General features: G+C 42.6%; 1 protein-coding gene across 1 annotated transcript in view; it reads right to left on the bottom strand.

The window, feature by feature from the left end:
* LOC106590201 (F-box/LRR-repeat protein 7) overlaps positions 1 to 24,878 on the bottom strand; it is a 46,867-nt gene that overhangs the window by 9,121 nt on the left and 12,868 nt on the right. The window lies entirely within an intron of this gene.

Consider the following 24,878-nt stretch of genomic DNA (forward strand, 5'->3'; position numbering starts at 1 on the left):
CCCGTTTCCTCCAGCATCTTCGCAAGGTCCTTTGCTGTTGTTCTGGGATTGATTTGCACTTTTCGCACCAAAGTACGTTCATCTCTAGGAGACAGAAGGTGTCTCCTTCCTGAGTGGTATGACGGCTGCGTGGTCCCATGGTGTTTATACTTGCGTACTATTGTTTGTACAGATGAATGTGGTAGCTTCAGGCATTTGGAAATTGCTCCCAAGGATGAACCAGACTTGTGGAGGTCTACAATTTGTAGTCAAGCAAAGAGGCACTGAGTTTGAAGGTAGGCCTTGAAATACATCCACAGGTACACCTCCAATTGACTCAAATGATGTCAATTAGCCTATCAGAAGCTTCTAAAGCCATGACATAATTTTCTGGAATTTTCCAAGCTGTTTAAAGGCACAGTCAACTTAGTGTATGTAAACTTCTGACCCACTGGAATTGTGATACAGTGAATTATAAGTGAAATAATGTCTGTAAACAATTGTTAGAAAAATGACTTGTGTCATGCATCCTAACCGACTTGCCAAAACTATAGTTTGTGATCAAGAAATGTGTGGAGTGTTTGAAAAATGAATTTTAATGACTCCAACCTAAGTGTCTGTAAACATTCGACTTCAACTGTACATATGCCATTCATTTTGATGGATGAACAAGCCTTAGTTTCATCATCCAAATCCTAACTGATACTATGGATTTTGCATGCAGGAGACATGGCCAGCTGCCACTGGACAAGGAGCAACATCCAAATTCCGTAATTACATGCCACTCACTGATCATAAGAGCATTCCAAACCCAGAGAATCACAGTGCTCCTAATTAGGCTACATTTTCCCCATAGCTCCTATCCACACTTTCACGCAGCTGGTGGGAAAAGTTAAATGAAGACAGCTTTTCTTTTCTTTTGATTCACTCTATTTTGAGTCTGAGCACCTGGGTTTCTTTTGGAGGATACACAGCTAAGTCTCTTTGCTCTCTGTAAGAGACAAAGGGTATCAACTTAGGCTCATGCCAACTAGTTGATTGAGCCAACTGCAAGTACAGCGGTAGTTCAAATCTTTTCAAAACCGAACGGTTTTGAAACCCTCTCTACTTTTACTGTTTGCTGAAGAAACAAAAACTTCAGCCGTCTTGATCATTTTGTAACTTTAATTGAAAACAAGAGTTTTACGAGAAACTGTTGAGTCCAACCTCAGCATCAGTCAAGCCTCGGTAGCCAGAGCATGACTCATAAAAGTTTAACTTTCATCGGCGGTTCTATGCATCGGAAGGAATAGATCCTTGAAGTGTCTTCAAAGCCCTTCACTTCCATCCCAATGGTGAGACAAACACGTACTGCCATTAAAAAACATGCAGACACTGCTTTTGCCAGTCCAAGTTCAGTATTATTCTAATGGAAACCAGCATGCTGGGCTAATAAACCAAGTTAGATTTCAGACATACACAAATATGCAGACAAACATAACACATAAATCCAGCCAAAACAAATGACCTGAAATATAAAACACCCAAGTTCATCGGGTAAAAAAATGTAAAAGAAATAAACACAAACTTGAAAAGTATTGATTACTCTTTTGTGTGATGTGTGTGAAATGCTATTGGCTAAAGAACTATCCTTTGTCCCCTTTTGAATGAACTCCTTCCTACCATATGTTTTTATCAATCATGGTAGTTCAACACGACAGTGTAATCACATTTGATGTTTCTGTATTACTTGCAAACCTGTAATTAAAAGGACATATCTCACCCAGCTGATTACTCTAGACATGAATTTACAAGGGGTACAGATGGTGCAAGATTCCTTTAGTTTGAGACATCAGAGAGAAAGTAGTCAAACATCTGGTATTTAACATGCACAAACTATTTTAGGGGGAAAAATGAAAGAGAAACTGATGTATTTTAAGTGTGCAACCACAGCAAGGCATGTTGGGCTAAAATAATTCCCCACTGATACCCAAACCAATGATGATCCATATAAAATGACCCATATAGTCCTCAGCCATAATAATAAAGATGATCAGATAGTCGTTTTGTGCATCATAAACTCAACAGAAGTTGAAAAAAGGTAGAGTGAAGAATGAGAGGGAGAGGAGAGAAGACAACTATGAGGACAACAACAAGGAGAAGCAGGTGGCCATTTATTGGGATGACTCATGTACTGGAGGCAGCTCTGCAGGGTAGTCACTAGCTGGGACAGCCACAAAGTAATACAATCTGATTTTAAATCTAACCATAACCTTAACCCCACTGCTGTTCTTATGCCTAACCCTAATCTTAAATTAAGACCAAAAAGCACATTTTTGTTTTCTTGCATTTATATGATATATAGACAATTTTGACTTTGCAGCTGGCCCATCTAGTGGAAATCCCTCAGCTCTGTCTCCAGGTCAAGATTCATCCTAATAAACTAGATACAGGAATAAAAAAGAGAGAGGGCGAAAGATAAATTGGCAAAAGATGCCACAGACTTAACCGAAGCCTGAGAGAAGTGTTCAGGCTGGGTCAATCCAGACCTCAACGCAGTCCAGCAGTACACCAAAGAGCTCTTTTCAAGAACACTGCAAGAGCTTCCATGACTCTAGCTCTTGCCAGTGGGCTAATGCTACAGTGTCTGGCAAGACAGTCCAATTCATTACCTCAGTGCCATTACTCCTGTGACAAGTTCTTTCCCATCGGTCTTTTCCACTGTGGTTGTTTTGCCAAGAAAAGGGGGTGGGTTATGTGAGAAAGTCAATGACACTCATTTCTAAATCCTAACTGACAGTGAATAGGACATCGTCTAGTCCCTTTTCCAAATCAACCTAGGAAAAACTGTATCACAAAGAAACCAGGACATACAGTGCCTTCAGAAAGTATTCACACCCTTTGACCTTTTCCACATTTTGTTGTGTTACAGCCTGAATAAAAAATGTATTGAATTGAGATGTTGTGTCACTGGCCTACATACAATACACCATAATGACAAAGTGGAATTATGTTTTTAGACATTTTTATGAAAAACTGAAATGTCTTGAGCCAATAAGTATTCAACCCCTTTGTTATGGCAGGACTAAATAAGTTCAGGAGTAAAATTGTGCTTAACAAGTCACATAATAAGTTGCATAGACTCACTCTGTGTGCAATAATAGTGTTTAACATGATTTTTGAATGACTACCTCATCTCTGTACCCCACACATACAACTATCTGTAAAGTCCCTCGGTCGTGCAGTGAATTTCAAACACAGATTCAAACAGAAAGAGCAGGAAATGTTTCCCTATTGATACATGGGTAAAAACTAAAAAGCAGACATGGAATATCCCTTTGAGCATGGTAAGGTTATTAATTATACTTTGGATGGTGTATCGATACACCTACTGTAGTCACTACAAAGATACAGGTGTCCTTTCTAACTCAGTTGTCGGAGAGGAAGGAAACCGCTCAGGGATTTCACCATGAGGCCAATGGTGATTTTAAAACCGTTACAGAGTTTAATGGCTTTGATAAGCGAAAACTGAGGATGGATCAACAACATTGTAGTGACTTCATAATACCAAACTAAATGACAGAGTGAAAAGAAGGAAACCTGTACAGAATAAAACATATTACAAAACATGCATCCTGTTTGCAATTTGGCACTAAATTAAAACTGCAAAAAATGTGGCAAAGAAATGTACGTTATATCCTGAATATAATGTGTTATGTTTGGGGCAAATCCAACACAATACATCAATGAGTACCACCTTTCATATTTTCAAGCATGGCTGCATCATCCTAACAACAGTCAGAGGTCACTAAGCGCAACATAGCTTCAGCGTGTAAATCAGCTAGAAAGATGTGTCGGCATCGAGTAATTGTCTCTGGCCCCCTCCCAGTTAGGGGGAGTGATGAGCTCTACAGCAGAATCTCACAACTCAATCGCTGGTTGAAAACTGTTTTCTGCCCCTCCCAAAAGATAGAATTTGTAGATAATTGGCCCTCTTTCTGGGACTCACCCACAAACAGGACCAAGCCTGGCTTGTTGAGGAGTGATGGACTCCATCCTAGCTGGAGGGGTGCTCTCATCTTATCTACGAACATAGACAGGGCTCTAACTCCCCTAACTCCACAATGAAATAGGGTGCAGGCCAGGCAGCAGGCTGTTAGCCAGCCTGCCAGCTTAGTGGAGTCTGCCACTAGCACAGTCAGTGTAGTCAGCTCAGCTATCCCCATTGAGACCGTGTCTGTGCCTTGACCTTGGTTGGGCAAAACTAAACATGGCGGTGTTCGCCCTAGCAATCTCACTAGAATAAAGACCTCCTCCATTCCTGACATTATTGAAAGAGATTGTGATACCTCACATCTCAAAATAGGGCTACTTAATGTTAGATCCCTCACTTCAAAGGCAGTTATAGTCAATGAACTAATCACTGATAATAATCTTGATGTGATTGGCCTAACTGAAACATGGCTTAGGCCTGATGAATTTACTGTGTTAAATGAGGCCTCACCTCCTGGTTACACTAGTGACCATATCCCCCGTGCATCCCGCAAAGGCGGAGGTGTTGCTAACATTTACGATAGCAAATTTCAATTTACTTTTGAGCTTCTAGTCATGAAATCTATGCAGCCTACTCAATCACTTTTTATAGCTACTGTTTACAGGCCTCCTGGGCAATATACAGCGTTCCTCACTGAGTTCCCTGAACTCCTATCAGACATTGTAGTCATACCAGATAATATTCTACGTTTTGGTGACTTTAATATTCACATGGAAAAGTCCACAGACCCACTCCAAAAGGCTTTCGGAGCCATCATCGTGTCACAGCTGTCGTGGAAGAGAGAATGGGACCAAAACGCAGCGGGTTGCATGCTCAACATATTTATTATAAAAAATGCGAACACCACAGAAAAACAATAAACAAACTAACGACAGGAACAGAGCAGCAGGCTCAACAAAAGCAGTGCTCTCAAACAACTACCCACAAGTGACAAACCAAAACACACACCTATTTATAGGACTCTCAAGAGGCAACTAGAAACACCTGCCTCCAATTGAGAGTCCAGCACCCAACCTTAACATAGAAAAACTACCCTAGAATATACACATAGAAATACAAACATAGACCAGTGACCAAAAAACCCGTAATACATAAATAAACTACCCTCTGCCACGTCCTGACCAAACTACAATAACAAAATATTCTCTATACTGGTCAGGACGTGACACATCGACTCAGTGGATTTTGTCCAGCATGTCTCTGGACCTACTCACTGCCACAGTCATACACTGGACCTAGTTTTGTCCCATGGAATAAATGTTGTGGATCTTCATGTTTTTCCTCATAATCCTGGACTATCGGACCACCATTTTATTACATTTGCAATCGCAACAAATAATCTGCTCAGACCCCAACCAAGGAGCATCAAAAGTCATGCTATAAATTCTCAGATAACCCAAAGATTCCTTGATGCCCTTCCGGACTCCCTCTGCCTACCCAAGGACGTCAGAGGACAAAAATCAGTTAACCTCCCTGGGCAAGGTGGGACGTTTGGTTTTCGGCGAAAGCACATTTTGCAATATTCTGAGTACATAGCCATCACGGCTAGCTAATTTGACACCCACCAAGTTTGGCCCTCACCAAACTCAGATTTACTATAAGAAAAATTGGATTACCTTTGCTGTTCTTCGTCAGAATGCACTCCCAGGACTTCTAGTTCAACAACAAATGTTGTTTTGGTTCCAAATAATCCATAGTTATATTCAAATACCTCCGTTTTGTTCGTGCGTTCAGGTCAGTATCCGAAGGGTGAAGCGCGAGCGCATTTCGTGACAAAAAATGTCAAAATATTCCATTACCGTACTTCGAAGCATGTCAAACGCTGCTTAAAATAAATTTTTATGCTATTGTTCTCGTAAAATAGCAATAATATTCCAACCGGGCGACATTGTATTCATTCAAAGGCTGAAAGAAAAAAATGGAGAATTCACATGAACGCACATCTCCAGTGTCACTGTTCTCAGCCTGACCACTCACAAAATCTCCTGCTGTTTTTCGCCCAGACAGGAGAGACGTCATTCCACTTTCTGGCGCCTTCTGGGAGCCAATGGAAGCCTTAGAAAATGTCACGTTACAGCACAGATGCTGTATTTTCGATAGAGATGCCACAGAAGGAGAACAAATTGTCAGACAGGGCACTTCCTGTATGGAATCTTCTCAGGTTTTGGCCTGCCATATGAGTTCTGTTATACTCACAGACACCATTCAAACAGTTTTAGAAACTTTAGAGTGTTTTCTATCCAAATCTACCAATTATATGCATATTCTCGTTTCTGGGCAAGGGTAGTAACCAGTTTAAATCGGGTATGTTTTTTATCCGGCCATGCAAATACTGCCCCCTAGCCCCAACAGGTTAACCACCTAACTGAGGAACTCAATTTAACCTTGCGCAATACCCTAGATGTAGTTGCAGCCCTAAAAACTAAAAACATTTGTCATAAGAAACTAGCTCCCTGGTATACAGAAAATATACGAGCTCTGAAGCAGGCTTCCAGAAAATTGGAACGGAAATGGCGCCACACCAAACTGAAAGTCTTCCAACTTGCTTGGAAAGACAGTACCGTGCAGTATCGAAGAGCCCTCACTGCTGCTCGATCATCCTATTTTTCCAACTTAATTGAGGAAAATATGAACAATCCGAAATTTATTTTTGATACTGTCGCAAAGCTAACTAAAAAGCAGCATTCCCCAAGAGAGGATGGCTTTCACTTCAGCAGTAATAAATTCATGAACTTCTTTGAGGAAAAGATCATGATCATTAGAAAGCAAATTACGGACTCCTCTTTAACCTGTTAGGGCTAGGGGGCAGTATTTACACGGCCGGATAAAAAACGTACCCGATTTAAATCTGCGTATTCCTCCAAAGCTCAGTTGTCCTGAGTCTGCACAACTCTGCCAGGACCTAGGATCAAGGGAGACACTCAAGTGTTTTAGTACTATATCTCTTGACACAATGATGAAAATAATCATGGCCTCTAAACCTTCAAGCTGCATACTGGACCCTATTCCAACTAAACTACTGAAAGAGCTGCTTCCTGTGCTTGGCCCTCCTATGTTGAACATAATAGACGGCTCTCTATCCACCGGATGTGTACCAAACTCACTAAAAGTGGCAGTAATAAAGCCTCTCTTGAAAAAGCCAAACCTTGACCCAGAAAATATAAAAAACTATCGGCCTATATCGAATCTTCCATTCCTCGCAACATTTTTAGAAAAAGCTGTTGCGCAGCAACTCACTGCCTTCCTCAAGACAAACAATATATACGAAATGCTTCAGTCTGGTTTTAGATGCCATCATAGCACTGAGACTGCACTTGTGAAGGTGGTAAATGACCTTTTAATGGCGTCAGACCAAGGATCTGCATCTGTCCTCGTGCTCCTAGACCTTACTGCTGCTTTTGATACCATCGATCACCACATTCTTTTGGAGAGATTGGAAACCCAAATGTCTACACGGACAAGTTCTGGCCTGGTTTAGATCTTATCTGTCGGAAAGATATCAGTTTGTCTCTGTGAATGGTTTGTCCTCTGACAAATCAACTGTAAATTTCGGTGTTCCTCAAGGTTCCGTTTTAGGACCACTATTGTTTTCACTATATATTTTACCTCTTGGGGATGTCATTCGAAAACATAATGTTAACTTTCACTGCTATGCGGATGACACACAGCTGTACATTTCAATGAAACATGGTGAAGCCCCAAAATTGCCCTCGCTAGAAGCCTGTGTTTCAGACATAAGGAAGTAGTTGGCTGCAAACGTTCTACTTTTAAACTCGGACAAAACAGAGATGCATGTTCTAGGTCCCAAGAAACAAAGAGATCTTCTGTTGAATCTGACAATTAATCTTGATGGTTGTACAGTCGTCTCAAATAAAACTGTGAAGGACCTCGGCGTTACTCTGGACCCTGATCTCTCTTTTGACGACCATATCAAGACTGTTTCAAGAACAGCTTTTTTCCATCTACGTAACATTGCAAAAATCAGAAACTTTCTGTCCAAAAATGATGCAGAAAAATGTATCCATGCTTTTGTTACTTCTAAGTTAGACTACTGCAATGCTCTACTTTACGGCTACCCGGATAAAGCACTAAATAAACTTCAGTTAGTGCTAAATACGGCTGCTAGAATCCTGACTAGAACCAAAAAATGTGATCATATAACTCCAGTGCTAGCCTCCCTACACTGGCTTCCTGTTAAGGCAAGGGCTGATTTCAAGGTTTTACTGCTAACCTACAAAGCATTACATGGGCTTGCTCCTACCTATCTTTCCGATATGGCCCTGCCGTACATACCTACACTTACGCTACGGTCACAAGACGCAGGCGTCCTAATTGTCCCTAGAATTTCTAAGCAAACAGCTGGAGGCATGGCTTTCTCCTATAGAGCTCAATTTTTATGGAATGGTCTGCCTACCCATGTGAGAGACGCAGACTCGGTCTCAACCTTTAAGTCTTTACTGAAGACTCATCTCTTCAGTAGGTCCTATGATTGAGTGTAGTCTGCCCCAGGAGTGTGAAGGTGAACGGAAAGGCTCTGGAGCAACGAACCACCCTTGCTGTCTCTGCCTGGCCGGATCCCCTCTCTCCACTGGGATTCTCTTTCTCTAACCCTATTACAGGGGCTGAGTCACTGGCTTACTGGTGCTCTTCCATGCCGTCCCTAGGAGCGGTGTGTCACTTGAGTGAGTTGAGTCACTGACGTGGTCTTCCTGTCTGGGTTGGCTCCCCCCTTGGGTTGTGCCGTGGCGGAGATCTTTGTGGGCTATACTCGTAAGTTGGTGGTTGAAGATATCCCTCTAGTGGTGTGGGGGCTGTGCTTTGGCAAAGTGGGTGGGGTTATATCCTGCCTGTTTGGCCCTGTCCGGGGTTATCATCGGATGGGGCCACAGTGTCTCCTGACCCCTCCTGTCTCAGCCTCCAGTATTTATGCTGCAGTAGTTTATGTGTCGAGGGGCTAGGGTCAGTCTGTTATATCTGGAGTATTTCTCCTGTCTTATCCGGTGTCCTGTGTGAATTTAAGTATGCTCTCTCTAATTCTCTCTTTATTTCTTTCTCTCTCTCGGGGAACCTGAGCCCTAGGACCATGCCTCAGGACTACCTGGCATGATGACTCCTTGCTGTCCTCAGTCCACCTGGCCGTGCTGCTGCTCCAGTTTCAACTGTTTTGCCTGCGGCTATGGAACCCTGACCTGTTCAACGGACGTGCTACCTGTCCCAGACCTGCTGTTTTCAACTCTCTAGAGACAGCAGGAGCGGCAGAGATACTCTCAATGATCAGCTATGAAAAGCCAACTGACATTTACTCTTGAGGTGCTGACTTGTTGCACCCCCGACAACTACTGTGATTATTATTATTTGACCATGCTGGTCATTTATGAACATTTGAACATCTTGGCCATGTTCTGTTATAATCTCCACCCGGCACAGCCAGAAGAGGACTGGCCACCCCTCATAGCCTGGTTCCTCTCTAGGTTTCTTCCTAGGTTTTGGCCTTCTACGGAGTTTTCCCTAGCCACCGTGCTTCTACACCTGCATTGCTTGCTGTTTGGGGTTTTAGGCTGTGTTTTTGTACAGCATTTTGAGATATCAGCTGATGTAATAAGGGCTATATAAATACATTTGATTTGATTTGATTTATGGGTATGGTTGTCATCTGCAAGTACAAGGGAGTTTTTTTTAGGATAAAAAGAAAAAGAATAGAGCTAAGCACTAAGCACTGGAAGATAATTTCACCTTTCAGAAGGACAATAACCTAAAACACAAGGCCAAATATACACGGGAGTTGATTAGCAAGTAATGCTGAGCAGTGGCATGTATCCATGGATGCCAAGGGAAGCCAGGCTTCCCCAAATATTTGACCAATAAAAAAATGAATGTATCTTTCATCTCTCTTTGTGTTTTCAAAATTTCCCATCAATTTGCAAGTGGCTGAATCTCACCAGAGAAATCATCAGAATAAGGGAAACAGTGTCCCCTCTGTCTCAGTATGTGTAGCCCATGTATCTGATGCTGTCTGGACCAAAAGAGAGTTTATTAGCCCATCCACCACTTCCTGTCATGCCCTCAACTGAGAGAGCCGTTTTCCTCTGTTTAGTTAGGTCAGGGTGTGATATGGGGTAGGCATGCTATGTATTGTATTTCTTTGGCCGAGTATGGTTCCTAATCAGAGGCAGTTGTATATTGTTGTCTCTGATTGGGAATCATACTTAGGCAGCCTTTTCCCACCTGTGTTTATGGGTAGTTGTTTTCCGTTTAGTTGTCTGTTGCCTGACGAAACTGTTTTGCTTTCGTTTTGTTTCTTGGTTTAAGTGTTTCGTTATATGAATAAATATGAGCACTTACCACGCTGCGTTTTGGTCCCCTCTTCTCATTACGACGAAAGCCATTACAGAACTACCCACCAAAAACGGACCAAGCAGCATGCCCAGGAGGAGCAGGGATCCTGGGCTCGGGAGAAGAGAGAATGGAGGACGTCCTGGACCTGGGAGGAGGTAATGGCAGGGGATAAGACCCTGCCATGGAAGCAGGTGGAGACGGCGCAAGCAGAATGGCGACATTACAAGGAGCTAGCCCAACGACGGAAGCCCGAGAGGCATCCCCCCCAAAAATGGGGGGGGGGGGCACAGGGGGTTTGGCAGAGTCAGGGTGGAGACCTGAGCCAACTCCCCGTGCTTACCATGGGGAGCAGGTGAACAGTCAGTCACCATGTTATGCTGTGCCTGCGCCCCACATTTGCCGGGCTAAACTGAGCGTTCAGCCAGGAAGGATTGTGCCGGCTCAGCGTTCCTGGTCTCCGGTGCATCTCTTCGGTCCAGGATATCCTGCACCAGCTCTACGCACTGTGTTGCCAGTGCGCCTGCACAGCCCAGTTCATCCTGTGCCCGCGCCCCGCACTTTCCGGGCTAAAGTAAGGATCCTGCCAGGACGGGTTGTGCCAGCCCTAAGCTCCAGACCTCCACTGCGCCTCCACGGTCCAGTATATCCTGCGCCAGTTCTATGCACTGTGTTGCCAGTGCGCCTGCACAGCCCAGTTTGTCCTGTGCCCGCGCCCCACACTTGCCAGGCTAAAGTAAGCATACAGCCAGGACGGGTTGTGCCAGCCCTAGGCTCCAGACCTCCAGTGTGCCTCCACGGCCCAGTATACCCTGTCCCTGCTCTGCGCACCCAGTCTCCTGTGCGTCTCCCCAGTCCGGTGAGACCGGTTCCAGCTCCACGTAAGAAGCCTCCAGTGATGATCTATGGTCCGAAGCCTCCAGTGATGATCCATGGCACGAAGCCTCCAGTGATGATCCATGGCCCGGAGCCTGTAGGGATGATCCATGGCCCGAAGCTTCCAGTGAGGATCCATGGCCCGGAGCCTGTATGGATGATCCATGGCACGAAGCCTCCAGTGATAATCCATGGCCCGGAGCCTCCAGTGATAATCCATGGCACGAAGCCTCCAGTGATGATCCATGGCCCGGAGCCTCCAGTGATGATCCATGGCAAGAAGCCTCCAGTGACGATCCATGGCGCGGAGTCTTCAGCGACGGTCTGCAGTCCGGAGTCTTCAGCGACGGTCTGCAGTCCGGAGTCTTCAGCGACGGTCTGCAGCCCGGAGTCTTCAGCGACGGTCTGCAGCCCGGAGTCTTCAGCGACGGTCTGCAGCCCGGAGTCTTCAGCGACGGTCTGCAGCCCGGAGTATTCAGCGACGGTCTGCAGTCCGGAGTCTTCAGCGGCAGTCCGGAGTCTCCAGCGGCGGTCTGCAGTCCAGAATCTCCAGCGGCGGTCTGCAGTCCAGAGTCTCCAGCGGCGGTCTGCAGTCCAGAGTCTCCAGCGGCGGTCTGCAGTCCAGCGCCTCCGGCGCTGATCCACGGTCCGGTTCCTCCGACGACGATCCACGGTCCGGCAATACAAAAGCGGAGGGATCAGCGGGCGGAGTGGGGGCTACGTCCCGAACCGGAGCTGCCACCAAGGGTAGATGCCCACCCGGACCCTCCCCTATAGGTTCAGGTTTGCGGCCGGGAGTCATCACCTTTGGGGGGGGTACTGAGCCATAGAGCCGTTTTCCTCTGTTTAGTTAGGTCAGGGTGTGATATGGGGTGGGCATTCTATGTATTGTATTTCTTTGTTTTGGCCGAGTATGGTTCCTAATCAGAGGCAGCTGTCTATCGTTGTCTCTGATTGGGAATCATACTTAGGCAGCCTTTTCCCACCTGTGTTTGTGGGTAGTTGTTTTCCGTTTAGTTGTCTGTTGCCTGACGAAACTGTTTTGCTTTCGTTTTGTTTCTTTGTTTAAGTGTTTCGTTATTTGAATAAATATGAGCACTTACCACACTGCGTTTTGGTCCCCTTCTCATTACGACAAAAGCCATTACACTTCCCCCTCTTCCGAGGACACATATCCTTTTAGTTTTTTACAGTTTTTCTACTACATATACTTTTTACACATACATTTTACATAAACATTTAGCATACACATTTTACATACATGGTACTTTTATATAAAGCAGTCACATAACAATAATACATTACCAAACATAAGCTCTTTAATCCCAACCCCCAGCCACTCTCAGCCCATCCCACCTATCACCATAGACCACCCTCGTTTGGTTTCCATGTGCCATATATTTTTCAATTGTGTTGTGATGTTTTACATACATTTTGAACCTTTCTAATCGTATAGTATCCACAGGTTGTGAGCTTAAGATGAAAACCTTTCCTACTAGTATTATTATATTTTTTATTGTATAACCTGTTGCCGCTGTAGCATTTGACTGATTGATGCCAGCAAGCACTTTGCCTCCCTTCATAAAACAATTAAAAAATCATTAGCCAATCAGTGTTGAGCTGAGCTCAACTGTGAGTTGTCCTGGTGCAGCAAAACAAACCCCTCAAGGGAAGCCAGTTTGGATTTGGCTTCAGACCAATCAAATCACTTCCTAAGCAACATGTAACTTTCAGGAAAAACGTGTCTGTTTCTGGTCTGCTTGTGTTGATGTCCTTCAGTAGCTAGCTTGCTAAATCGGCCATTTCCAATGAATGGAGATGGGGATTTGGACTCTGTACAGGCCAATGATTATGGTCAAACCATAAATAAATATGTTGTGCCACTGGCCTGAGACCAATATATAGCCTAGTAGGCTCACGTTAACTAGCTAGCTAACTTAGTTGGTTCTGTTGTTCATTGTTGCCCATGCGAGGAAGTTTGGCTAGCAAGCATTTTAGCTAGGTAGCTTATGACAACAACTAAAAGTGTACTGTATGACAGAGCCATAGAACGTCTTGCCAACATGAAAGAGAGAGCGGACTGCCGCTGAAGACTCCGGACTGCAGACCGTCGCTGAATACTCCGGGCTGCAGACCGTCGCTGAAGACTCCGGTATTGGCATTCAACTAGTCTACAAGTAGGGTGAGTAAAAAAAAAAATGTTTTTTTACACATGCACGTACACACACAAACACAGACAGACAGAAATCAGTACCATGGTAAGCCACATGATATTTACAAACATTGATTGGGCTAAATTATTTTGGGAATCTTTAAGTTTGTTTTCAGTGTGTTAAAATAAGCATATATAGCCTTGTTGATTTGATTATGTTTAAATGTTTAAGTTGAAATGGTGCTGGAATAGCGGAGGAAGTACTCCTGTTGTCTTTGTGCTGACTTGCTGTAACTCTGTGGGACTAAATCGGTTGCAGTTTTCTAAACTGTTGAAAACATGAACTTACTTGACCACGTTGCAGGTGATATAACATGTTACATGCATGTTACATGCAATATTTTCTTTGTGGACTTCACCAGACAGATGTTGCTCTACAGTTTTGTGATGAAATAAACGTATGTGTAGTTTAATTTATTCCGCCACTATGTGACTATTGTCTTTTTGGTGTTACGGCCTTATTGTATATCACAGTGGTGTATGAACAAATGGGTTATAGAACAAACAAAGCAATTATCACAACATACGTTGTAATATGGCTTTTTTTACTGGCTTGGCTTGGCTTCCTCAGTGATTTTACCCATGCACCTCTATTGGTGCTAAACGATTAGTGCTCTTTGAGGTCGGTTCGGTTTCTGTCCGATGGTTAAAAAAAAAAATATTGATTTCGATTTTGATTCTTTTCTTAGACATTAAATGCACTATGCATTATGTGGGTTGAATGCTGTAACAACACAGAATAAAACAATTAATACAAGTAAAAAATATATATATATATTATCACTTATTAACCATCATTTATTCACATTACTATACTTTAAGAAAATATTGGTTTTATTTGATACCTTTATTATTTCATTCCAAGTCATCATCTCATCTCTATAGAGCTGCTGCCTATTCTGTCATTATTTTAGTAGTTCTTCAAAGTAAATAAGGCAAACTTTTATGATTGCTGAATACCAACTATCAATCACTTAGATCATGTATTTTCAGGTAGAGATACCTCGCAAAGCATCTGTTTTCGATCCCTCTCGATCGCTCATTCTCTCTTCTCTGTCTCCATTCCAAACCATTCTTATTATAGCTCAATGCTCCACACATACTGGACAAGCAGGCCGGCGCAATGGATTATGGGAATTAAAGTTAATTACTGTACTACGTTTTCTGTGCTAAACTATGTAGAATATTGGCCTGTTGGAAACTACAACATTGCACAGTTCAGGCTGGATCTGATTTACCTCTACAGAAACTGCGCATTGAGCTCACAGAAAATAAATGGAATGAAATGGAATTAAAATCAGTCAATTAGTTGTTTAAAAAACAAAATAATAACCAGACTTTCGCTTAACCGCTCAGCACTATTACCAAGACGACATTGAATGTTCCTGAGTGGACTAGTTGTAGTTTTGAATTAAATCGTCTTGAAAATCTATGGAATCAAGCACCAACTTGACAGAGCTTGAAGAATTCAAAAAATAATAATGTGCAAATATTGTACAATCCAAGTGTGCAAAGCGCTTAGACTCACAGCTGTAATTGCTATCAAAGGTGATTCAAACATGTATTGACTCAGGGGTGTGAATACTAACATAAATTTGATATTTCTGTATTTCATTTTCAATAAATTTGCAAACATTTCTAAAAACATGTTTTCACTTTGTCATTACTGGGTATTGCGTATAAATGGGTGAATTCAAGCTGTAACAAAACAACATGTGGAATAAGACAAGGGTATATGAGTACTTTCTGAAGGCACTGTAATAAGAAATGCTCTATGATTTCAGATGTCGAAACCAGCGGCCAGGCTTTTGTGTACTGTGTGTAGGGGCTCTAACGTAATTGATAAGGACAGCAAAACGACCCAAAATAGAGAGACAGAACCTGCTGTCAGCATCTAGGCCAGTATTGGGTTACAATGGCTCTATAAAACCATATGGCCTTTATATCTCATTTTTGGAAGACTGAGTCCTAATAAGGGCAGAGAAAGTTTAATGGGATTTGTGGGAGAATACTAAGTCTCTCCCATCTTGAGTTGAATAAGTGGACGCTGAGATTGCAGTGCAGTGCATCAGCTTGCCTGTCACCAAGGCCTTCACTACAGGAAGCAGCTACGTCACCATACAAGCCCGAGTACAATGGAACCTGGTGCTTCGCTTACAATGTGCATACTAGGGCAGGAAACTGTGGGAGTTTTAGAACGACTAGCATGACTTTTCTCTCCCAAACAGCCTGCTCCTCACTGAGCATGAGCAGCACCACGTGTCCTCTGGCCCTTCTGACACATACCCCCAAAACAACACTAATATCCTCAGGGCCTCGAGAAAAAAAAAGGCCTCCGTGTCTGCTCCAAGGACACACAATCCCTCCCCCTCGCCTCTCCTCACTTCGTAAATCTTCGCTGAGGAGGACTGCAGACCCTCAGACATCCAACAGCCAAACCCAGGCCTGATCTGCTCCAACTCTCTCAGCTCAGAGAGAGGCCATTGTGTGTCTATGTATCACAGCACTAATTTCTCTGAACGGAGATGACATTCTGAGGCTCCAAAAGCAATTTGGCGTCAGGGCAGAACTGATCCAGCCTCTTGCAAAGCGCTGACTGTAGAAACATTAGAAGCTGATGCAACATTTACAGGTTGCTAAAGCAGGATATCAAGAGGGAAAAGCAGGAAGTGCTTAATGTCTTCTAACCAACTGCTGCTCCTGGACATAGAGCGTGCTTGAGGTAGTGTACTATACATGTAGATTTAGCAATCTTTAGTTTAGTGACAGTGTGGACAGCAGGTGTGGAATGCTGGCCATGATACATAGATAGAGAGGACACGTTAGGGACAGATCTACATGTACTGGGGGGCGGTGGGCTGGTCCAACTGAAAGTGTCATAAAAAAAAATGACAGCCCTACCCAACATAAAAAATATTTTCACATGACCCTTCCCTTGTACTGTTAAATAAACGGAACACCCTCCCCGCTCATAGAATTAACTCAAAATAATGTTAACGACCATGTGTTTAAAATTGTGGAAATCGTCTTTGTCACTTCAGCATGCTTTGTGGCAGAGTCGATGCCACGCAGGGCTCCTGGCCAGATGATTGAGAGTGCGCTGACCACTCTCCCTGCCTATACAATGTTTTGCACCAGACAACATGACAGGAAAGATTTGAATTTAACCGACTTAAAAAAAAAAAAATATTACGGACACCAACATGCATTCAGATGCAACCTGGTGCGATAAACGAGGGATGCTGGCCAAATGAGCCACATTTACAGTTGAAGTCGGAAGTTTACATACACTTAGGTTGGAGTCATTAAAACTCGTTTTTCAACCACTCCACAAATTTCTTGTTCACAAACTATAGTTTTGGCAAGTCGATTAGGACATCTACTTTCTGCATGACACAAGTCATTTTTCCAACAATTGTTCACAGACAGATTATTTCACTTATAATTCACTGTATCACAATTCCTATGGGTCAGAAGTTTACATACCCTAAGTTGACTGTGCCTTTAAACAACTTGAAAAATTCCAGAAAATGATGTCATGGCTTTAGAAGCCTCTGATAGGCTAATTGACATCATTTGAGTCAATTGGAGGTGTACCTGTGGATGTATTTCAAGGCCTACCTTCAAACTCAGTGCCTCTTTGCTTGAAATCATGGGAAAATCAAAAGAAATCAGCCAAGACCTCAGAAAGAAAAATTGTAGACCTCCACAAGTCTGGTTCATCCTTGGGAGCAATTTCCAAACGCCTGAAGGTACCACGTTCATCTGTACAAACAATAGTACGCAAGTATGAACACCATGGGACCACGCAGCCGTCATACCGCTCAGGAAGGAGACGCGTTCTGTCTCCTAGAGATGAATGTACTTTGGTGAGAAAAGTGCAAATCAATCCCAGAACAACAGCAAAGGACCGTGTGAAGATGCTAGAGGAAACAGGTACAAAAGTATCTATATCCACAGTAAAACGAGTCCTATATCGACATAACCTGAAAGGCCACTCAGCAAGGAAGAAGCCACTGCTCCAAAACCGTCATAAAAAGCCAGACTACGGTTTGCAACTGCACATGGGGACAAAGATCATACTTTTTGAAGAAATGTCCTCTGGTCTGATGAAACAAAAATATAACTGTTTGGCCATAATGACCATCGTTATGTTTGGAAGAAAATGGGGGAGGCTTGCAAGCCGAAGAACACCATCCCAACCATGAAGCACAGGGGTGGCAGCATCATGTTGTTGGGTGCTTTGCTGCAAGAAGGACTGGTGCACTTCACCAAATGAATGGCATCATGAGGGAGGACAATTATGTGGATATATTGAAGAAACATCTCAAGACATCAGTCAGGAAGTTAAAGCTTGGTCGCAAATGGGTCTTTCAAATGGACACAAGCATACTTCCAAAGTTGTGGCAAAATGGCTTAAGGACAACAAAGTTGTCATGCCCTGACCATAGAGAGCCTTTTATTCTCTATATTGGTTAGGTCGGGGTGTGACTAGGGTGGGTAATCTAGGTTATTCTATTCTATGTTGGCCTGGTATGGTTCCCAATCAGAGGCAGCTGTTTATCGTTGTCTCTGATTGGGGATCATATTTAGCTTCTCTAGGGTCGGTGGGACGAAATCGTCCCACCTACATAACAGCCAGTGGAATCCTGTGGCGCGTTATTCAAATACCTTAGAAATGCTATTACTTCAATTTCTCAAACATATGACTATTTTACACCATTTTAAAGACAAGACTCTCGTTAATCTAACCACACTGTCCGATTTCAAAAAGGCTTTACAACGAAAGCAAAACATTAGATTATGTCAGCAGAGTACCCAGCCAGAAATAATCAGACACCTATTTTTCAAGCTAGCATATAATGTCACATAAACCCAAACCACAGCTAAATGCAGCACTAACCTTTGATGATCTTCATCAGATGACACACCTAGGACATTATGTTATACAATACATGCATGTTTTGTTCAATCAAGTTCATATTTATATCAAAAACCAGCTTTTTACATTAGCATGTGACGTTCAGAACTAGCATACCCCCCGCAAACTTCCGGTGAATTTACTAAATTACTCACGATAAACGTTCACAAAAAACATAACAATTATTTTAAGAATTATAGATACAGAACTCCTCTATGCACTCGCTATGTCCGATTTTAAAATAGCTTTTCGGTGAAAGCACATTTTGCAATATTCTAAGTAGATAGCCCGGCATCACAGGGCTAGCTATTTAGACACCCACCAAGTTTAGCCCTCACCAAAGTCAGATTTACTATAAGAAAAATGTTATTACCTTTGCTGTTCTTCGTCAGAATGCACTCCCATGACTTCTATTTCAATAACAAATGTTGGTTTGGTTCAAAATAATCCATAGTTATGTTCAAATATCCTCTGTTTTGTTCGTTGCGTTCAAGACACTATCCGAAGTGTAAAGAAGGGTGACGCGCACGACGCATTTCGTGACAAAAAAATTCTAAATATTCCATTACCGTACTTCGAAGCATGTCAACCGCTGTTTAAAATCAATTTTTATGCCATTTTTCTCGTAAAAAAGCGATAATATTCCGAACGGGAATCTGTGTTTTAGTACAAAGAGAGAGAAAATAAAAACATGGGGTCGCCTCGTGCAAGCGCCTCAGTCTCATAGTACTCTGACCGACCACTATCCAAACGCGCTAATGTTTTTCAGCCAGGGGCTGCCTCGACATCATTCAGCTTTTTCCCGGGTTCTGAGAGCCTATGGGAGCCGTAGGAAGTGTCACGTTACAGCAAAGATCCTAAGTTTTCAATAAAAAGAGTCAAGAAGCTCAAGGAATGGTCAGAGAGGGCACTTCCTGTACATAATCTTCTCAGGTTTTTGCCTGCCATATGAGTTCTGTTATACTCACAGACACCATTCAAACAGTTTTAGAAACTTTAGGGTGTTTTCTATCCATATATAATAAGTATATGCATATTCTAGTTACTGGGTAGGATTAGTAACCAGATTAAATCGGGTACGTTTTTTTTATCCAGCCGTGAAAATACTGCCCCCTAGCCCCAACAGGTTAAATGAAACTCTCAAAAAACAATAAAGAATAAACGAACACGTGAAGCTATGGAGTGCTCACAGGCAACTACACATAAACAAAACAAGATCCCACAAAACAGAGTGGGGAAATGGCTGCCTAACCTGTTAGGGCTAGGGGGCAGTATTTACACGGCCGGATAAAAAACGTACCCGATTTAATCTGGTTATTACTACTGCCCAGAAACTAGAATATGCATATAATTATTGGCTTTGGATAGAAAACACCCTAAAGTTTCTAAAACTGTTTGAATGGTGTCTGTGCGTATAACAGAACTCATTTGGCAGGCAAAACCCTGAGACATTTTCTGACAGGAAGTGGATACATGATGTGTTGAATTACCTTTAAGCCTATGCCATTGAAACACACAGGGGCTGATTAATGTTTTGGCACTTCCTATTGCTTCCACTAGATGTCACCAGCCTTTACAAAGTGTTTTGAATCTTCTACTATGAGATCTGACCGAACAAGAGCCTTGGAACGGTGATGGCCGATTAGACTCTGGCTCGCGAGGTCATGTTGGGTACCCTCGTTCCAATTCGTTTTAAAAGAGAATGCATTCGTCCACCTTGAATATTATTCATGTTCTGGTTAAAAAAGGCACTAATGATTTATGCTATACAACGTTTGACATGTTTGAACGAACGTAAATATATTTTTTCCCCTCGTTCATGAAGTGAAGTCCGGCGGGCTTAGATCCTGTGCTAACAACACGGAGCTTTTTGGACATAAATGATGAGCTTTTTTGAACAAAACTACATTCGTTATGGACCTGGGATTCCTGGAAGTGACATCTGATGAAGAGAATCAAAGGTAATGGATTATTTACATAGTATTTTCGATTTTAGATCTCTCCAACATGGCCGTTTGTCTGTATCGCAAAGCGTATTTTTCTGGGCGCAGTGCTCAGATTATTGCAAAGTGTGATTTCCCAGTAAGGTTATTTTTAAATCTGGCAAGTCGATTGCGTTCAAGAGATGTAAATCTATAATTCTTTAAATGACAATATAATATTTTACCAATGTTTTCTAATTTTAATTATTTAATTTGTGGTGCTGACTTGACTGCCGGTTATTGAAGGGAAACGATTTCCTGAACATCAACGCCATAGTAAAACGCTGTTTTTGGATATAAATATGAACTTGATAGAACTAAAAATGCATGCATTGTCTAACATAATGTCCTAGGAGTGTCATCTGATGGAGATTGTCAAAGGTTAGTGCATCATTTTAGCTGGTTTTATGGTTTTGGTGACGCCTGTCTTTGAATTGACAAAACATTACACACAGCTATTGTCAATGTACTCTCCTAACATAATCTAACTTTATGCTTTCGCCGTAAAACCTTTTTGAAATCGGACAACGTGGTTAGATTAAGGAGATGTTTATCTTTCAAAGGGTGTAAGATAGTTGTATGTTTGAAAAATTTGAATTTTGACATTTATTTGGTTTCAAATTTGCCGCTCTTGAAATGCACCTGCTGTTGATAGGGTGCACCACGGGTTGCACGCTAGCGTCCCACATAGCCCCAAGAGGTTAATATACATGTGGAACCCAGATCACGCTGCGCTTTGGTCCAAGTATGCTTCCAACGACGTTCGTGACAAAAGTCAAGGTATTGGAGTGGTGATCACAAAGCCCTTACCTCAATCCCATAGAAAATTTGTGGGCAGAACTGAGAAAGCGTGTGCGAGCAAGGAGGCCTACAAACCTGACTCAGTTACTCCAGCTCTGTCAGGAGGAATGGGCCAACATTCACCCAATTTATTGTGGGAAGCTTGTGGAAGGCTATCCGAAACGTTTGGCCCAAGTTAAACAATTTAAAGGCAATGCTACCAAATACTAATTGAGTGTATGTAAACTTCTGACCCACTTGGAATGTGATGAAAGAAATAAAAGCTGAAATAAATCATTCTCTATTATTCTGACATTTCACATTCTTAAAATAAAGTGGTGATCCTAACTGACCTAAGACAGGGAATTTTTACTAGGATTAAATGTCAGGAATTGTGAAAAATTAAGTTTAAATGTATTTGGCTAAGGTGTATGTAAACTTCCGACTTCAACTGTATATATTAGTCTGCATAATGGAAGAGAAGCTTAGGCCAAACCCCATAGATATATGCATTTCTTTATGTCAGATGGCTACTGCGTCTGCTGTACAGATATAGCCATACAGGAGGAGGGTAATTCATACATATATACAAATATTTTGTATAAAGATAAGCATGATATTGTTAGATTATAGGAGTAACTGAAACAGTCTTCCTCAAGTTAAACTGTCGGAGTCAGTTGGAGCGCCGGGGCGCACTGCCTTCATTTCATAGACCTCCAGTAGCTAAAGCTTAATAATAGCCACACCAAACCTTCACAAACATTTGTAAACTGTATTAAGGTAATATCAAAAGTAAGTCAAGATATTGTTTATAGGGAAAATACGATTAGAATAGAGAATGTAAACCAGGGAAAAAACACACAACCTTCCCCTGTGCTGGATTAAAAAAAACAGAACCCTCCCCAAAGCAAAAAAAATCAGTTTGACAACCCTCCCCTATTTTGGGCCATCCCTCCCCCCAGTAAATGTTGATCTGTTCCTTAGCCATTTGCAACAGATGCACAGTAGATCGCAGCCAATGAGGAAAGAATTCCCAAACCTATGTATTTCATTGTGTTATGATTGGGGGAAATGTAGAGAACATCCCAGATGCTTTGCTACATGTTTTCTGCTCTGGCTTTAAAACCCCTGGATATAGGGCTGTAATTTTCATCCATATCGCATGGTTGCTTCCACCACAGCTGTCACTTGCTCTACTGAGTAGTGACACAACCCACAGAGCGAAAGGAAGAGATAAACCAGAGCAAGGTAAAGCCCTATATCCACATCTGATGTCATATTGGCACACAGACTCACACAGATCCAGGTGTTGTACAGCCAAAACCTGACTAGCGGGACCACATGGCGTCTTTCCCAACTCCTGTCGAACATGCTCCAGTTATAATACTGAAAAGTGGGATTCAGAGTGAAAGAAACCAACACTGCAACTGCATTCAAACAAGTGGGACTATGTCCTGCCTTCCGGAGATAGATAATGAAAAGACTAAGCGGTAATCAGAGAATAATTATAAGATGAAAGACTGAGGCAAACTGTGCTCCCTTCCCCTCCTCCTTGAGGAAATTACTTTTACTTGTTGTTTTTCTTTTTCTCTTGCAATCTCAACAGTCCTTTTCTGTGCCTTACGCTCACATTTCCTCACTCTGGAAGCGAGGGAGAGAATGGGGGAGGGGCTGAGATAGTAGACAGAAAGGAGGTGCAATTACAACAAATATATCTCAGACTTACATACAAACCATCTCAAGACAACTATTTTTTTACGTTTTTTTGTGAAACATGAGCTTGATTTGCGGTAAATAGCATGTTGGAGGGACTAAAGTATCTAAATCAAACTAAAATAGGGCAACTATAGTTTATTAATCCATCTACCCTCCATATTACGATGATTTAACATTGGAACACTGTTTGGCCTACATTGACAGATCCTTGCTATTTCTTTACTGCAATGTGGGGTATTACGTATGTTATCCCTTGTAGAGGAGTTGTCATAACGTAGACCTACATGTAACTTCTTTCAAGCAGACCTCAAACACAGCTCTGCTTGGTCTGCCACTAGAAGTCAAACATGGGGTCAGGGTCTACAACGCTGGCAGTCTAGCACCTGCAAGACATTTCCATATAGAAACAGCTTCCTCCTCTAAACAAACCGCCATGCCTGTTTGAGCACCTTTCAACACAGCTGTCAGGCTGGAGGACAAATGCGGGGTAGACCGCCTCTCTCGGTGTGGCAAAAACATTCTGCTAATGCTCAGAAAACACAGCGCTGCCGCAAAAGTGTGAAGTTTGACAGGAGTCTGTGTTATTGTTTGGTTAGGGAACAACCCGCTCAATCACTAATAAATTAACTGTGTTATTTATGATCAGTGCACTGAAAACACAGAAGGTTTTGATGATAGCTGTTTATAAAAATAAAAATACTGTCTTGAGGAATCTTACTAGTACCCCCTGGTAAGGTTTTGTAGCTTATAGTGACACTATGGAATATCCAGTGTAGTGCTGTTCATCATAACAGACCAACATCTCCTCAGACCATTTCATATCTGACAATGAAAAATCCACATTAACATACATCATATATACACTATACTGTATATACAAAAGTATGTGGGCACCCCTTCAAATTAGTGGATTCAGCTATTTCAGCCACACCCGTTGCTGACAGGTGTATAAAATCGAGCACACAGCCATGTAATCTCCATAGACAAACTTTGGCAGTAGAACAGCCTTACTGAAGAGCTCAGGGACTTTCAACGTGGCACCGTTACAGGATGCCACCTTTCCAACAATTCAGTTCATCAAATTTCTGCCCCACTAGAGCTGCCCCAGTCAACTGTAAGTTCTGTTATTGTGAAGTGGAAACATCTAGGAGCAACAACGGCTCAGCCACGAAGTGATAGGCCACACAAGCTCACAGAATGGGACTGCTGAGAATCAACATCTGCACAGTCCTGTGTAGCTCAGTTGGTACAGCATGGTGCTTGCAACGCCACCTGGGCTGTGGGTTTGAGTCCCATGAGGGACCAGTATGAAAAAAAGTATGAAAATATAAGCACTCACCACTGTAAGTCACTCTGGATAAGAGTGTCTGCTAAATGACTAAAATGTAAATGTAGGCACCAGAACTGTTTGTTGAGAGCTTCATGAAATGGGTTTCCATGGCTGAGCGGCCGCATGATGCAAAGTGTTGGCTGGAGTGGTGTAAAGTTCCCTGCCATTGGAGTCTGGAGCAGTGAAAATGTGTTCTCTGGAGTGATGCAACTGTGCACAAAGCGAGGTCCATACAGAAATGGTTTGTCCAGATCGGTGTGGAAGAACTTAACTGGCCTGCCCTGACCTCAACCCCATCGAACACCTTCGGCATGAATTGGAACACCGACTGCGAGCCAGGCCTAATCGCCTGACCTCGCTAAGGCTCTTGTGGTTCAAGTCCCCGCAGCAATGTTCCAACAGCTAGTGGAAAGGCTTCCCAGAAGAGTGCAAACTCCATATTAATGCCCATGATTTTGGAATGAGATGTTCGATGAGCAGGTGTCCACATACTTTTGATCATGTAGTGTATTTACTTGAGCATACAAAATAAATGGATCATGAGTCTATGGGGCGAGTAGTTTACAAACAGCTGGAATTCAAGGGATTTATCGTCCTTTGGAGGATCAAAATGTTAACATTTTGGAGACAGCAGAGTTTTCTACTTTGCACTGTTTAGACTGCACTGCTGACCCTCGCTGACTTCAGAGTAGCCAAGTGGAAACACTTCAGACTGG

Source organism: Salmo salar, chromosome ssa29 (assembly GCF_905237065.1).
Source record: "Salmo salar chromosome ssa29, Ssal_v3.1, whole genome shotgun sequence".
Taxonomy (NCBI): domain Eukaryota; kingdom Metazoa; phylum Chordata; class Actinopteri; order Salmoniformes; family Salmonidae; genus Salmo; species Salmo salar.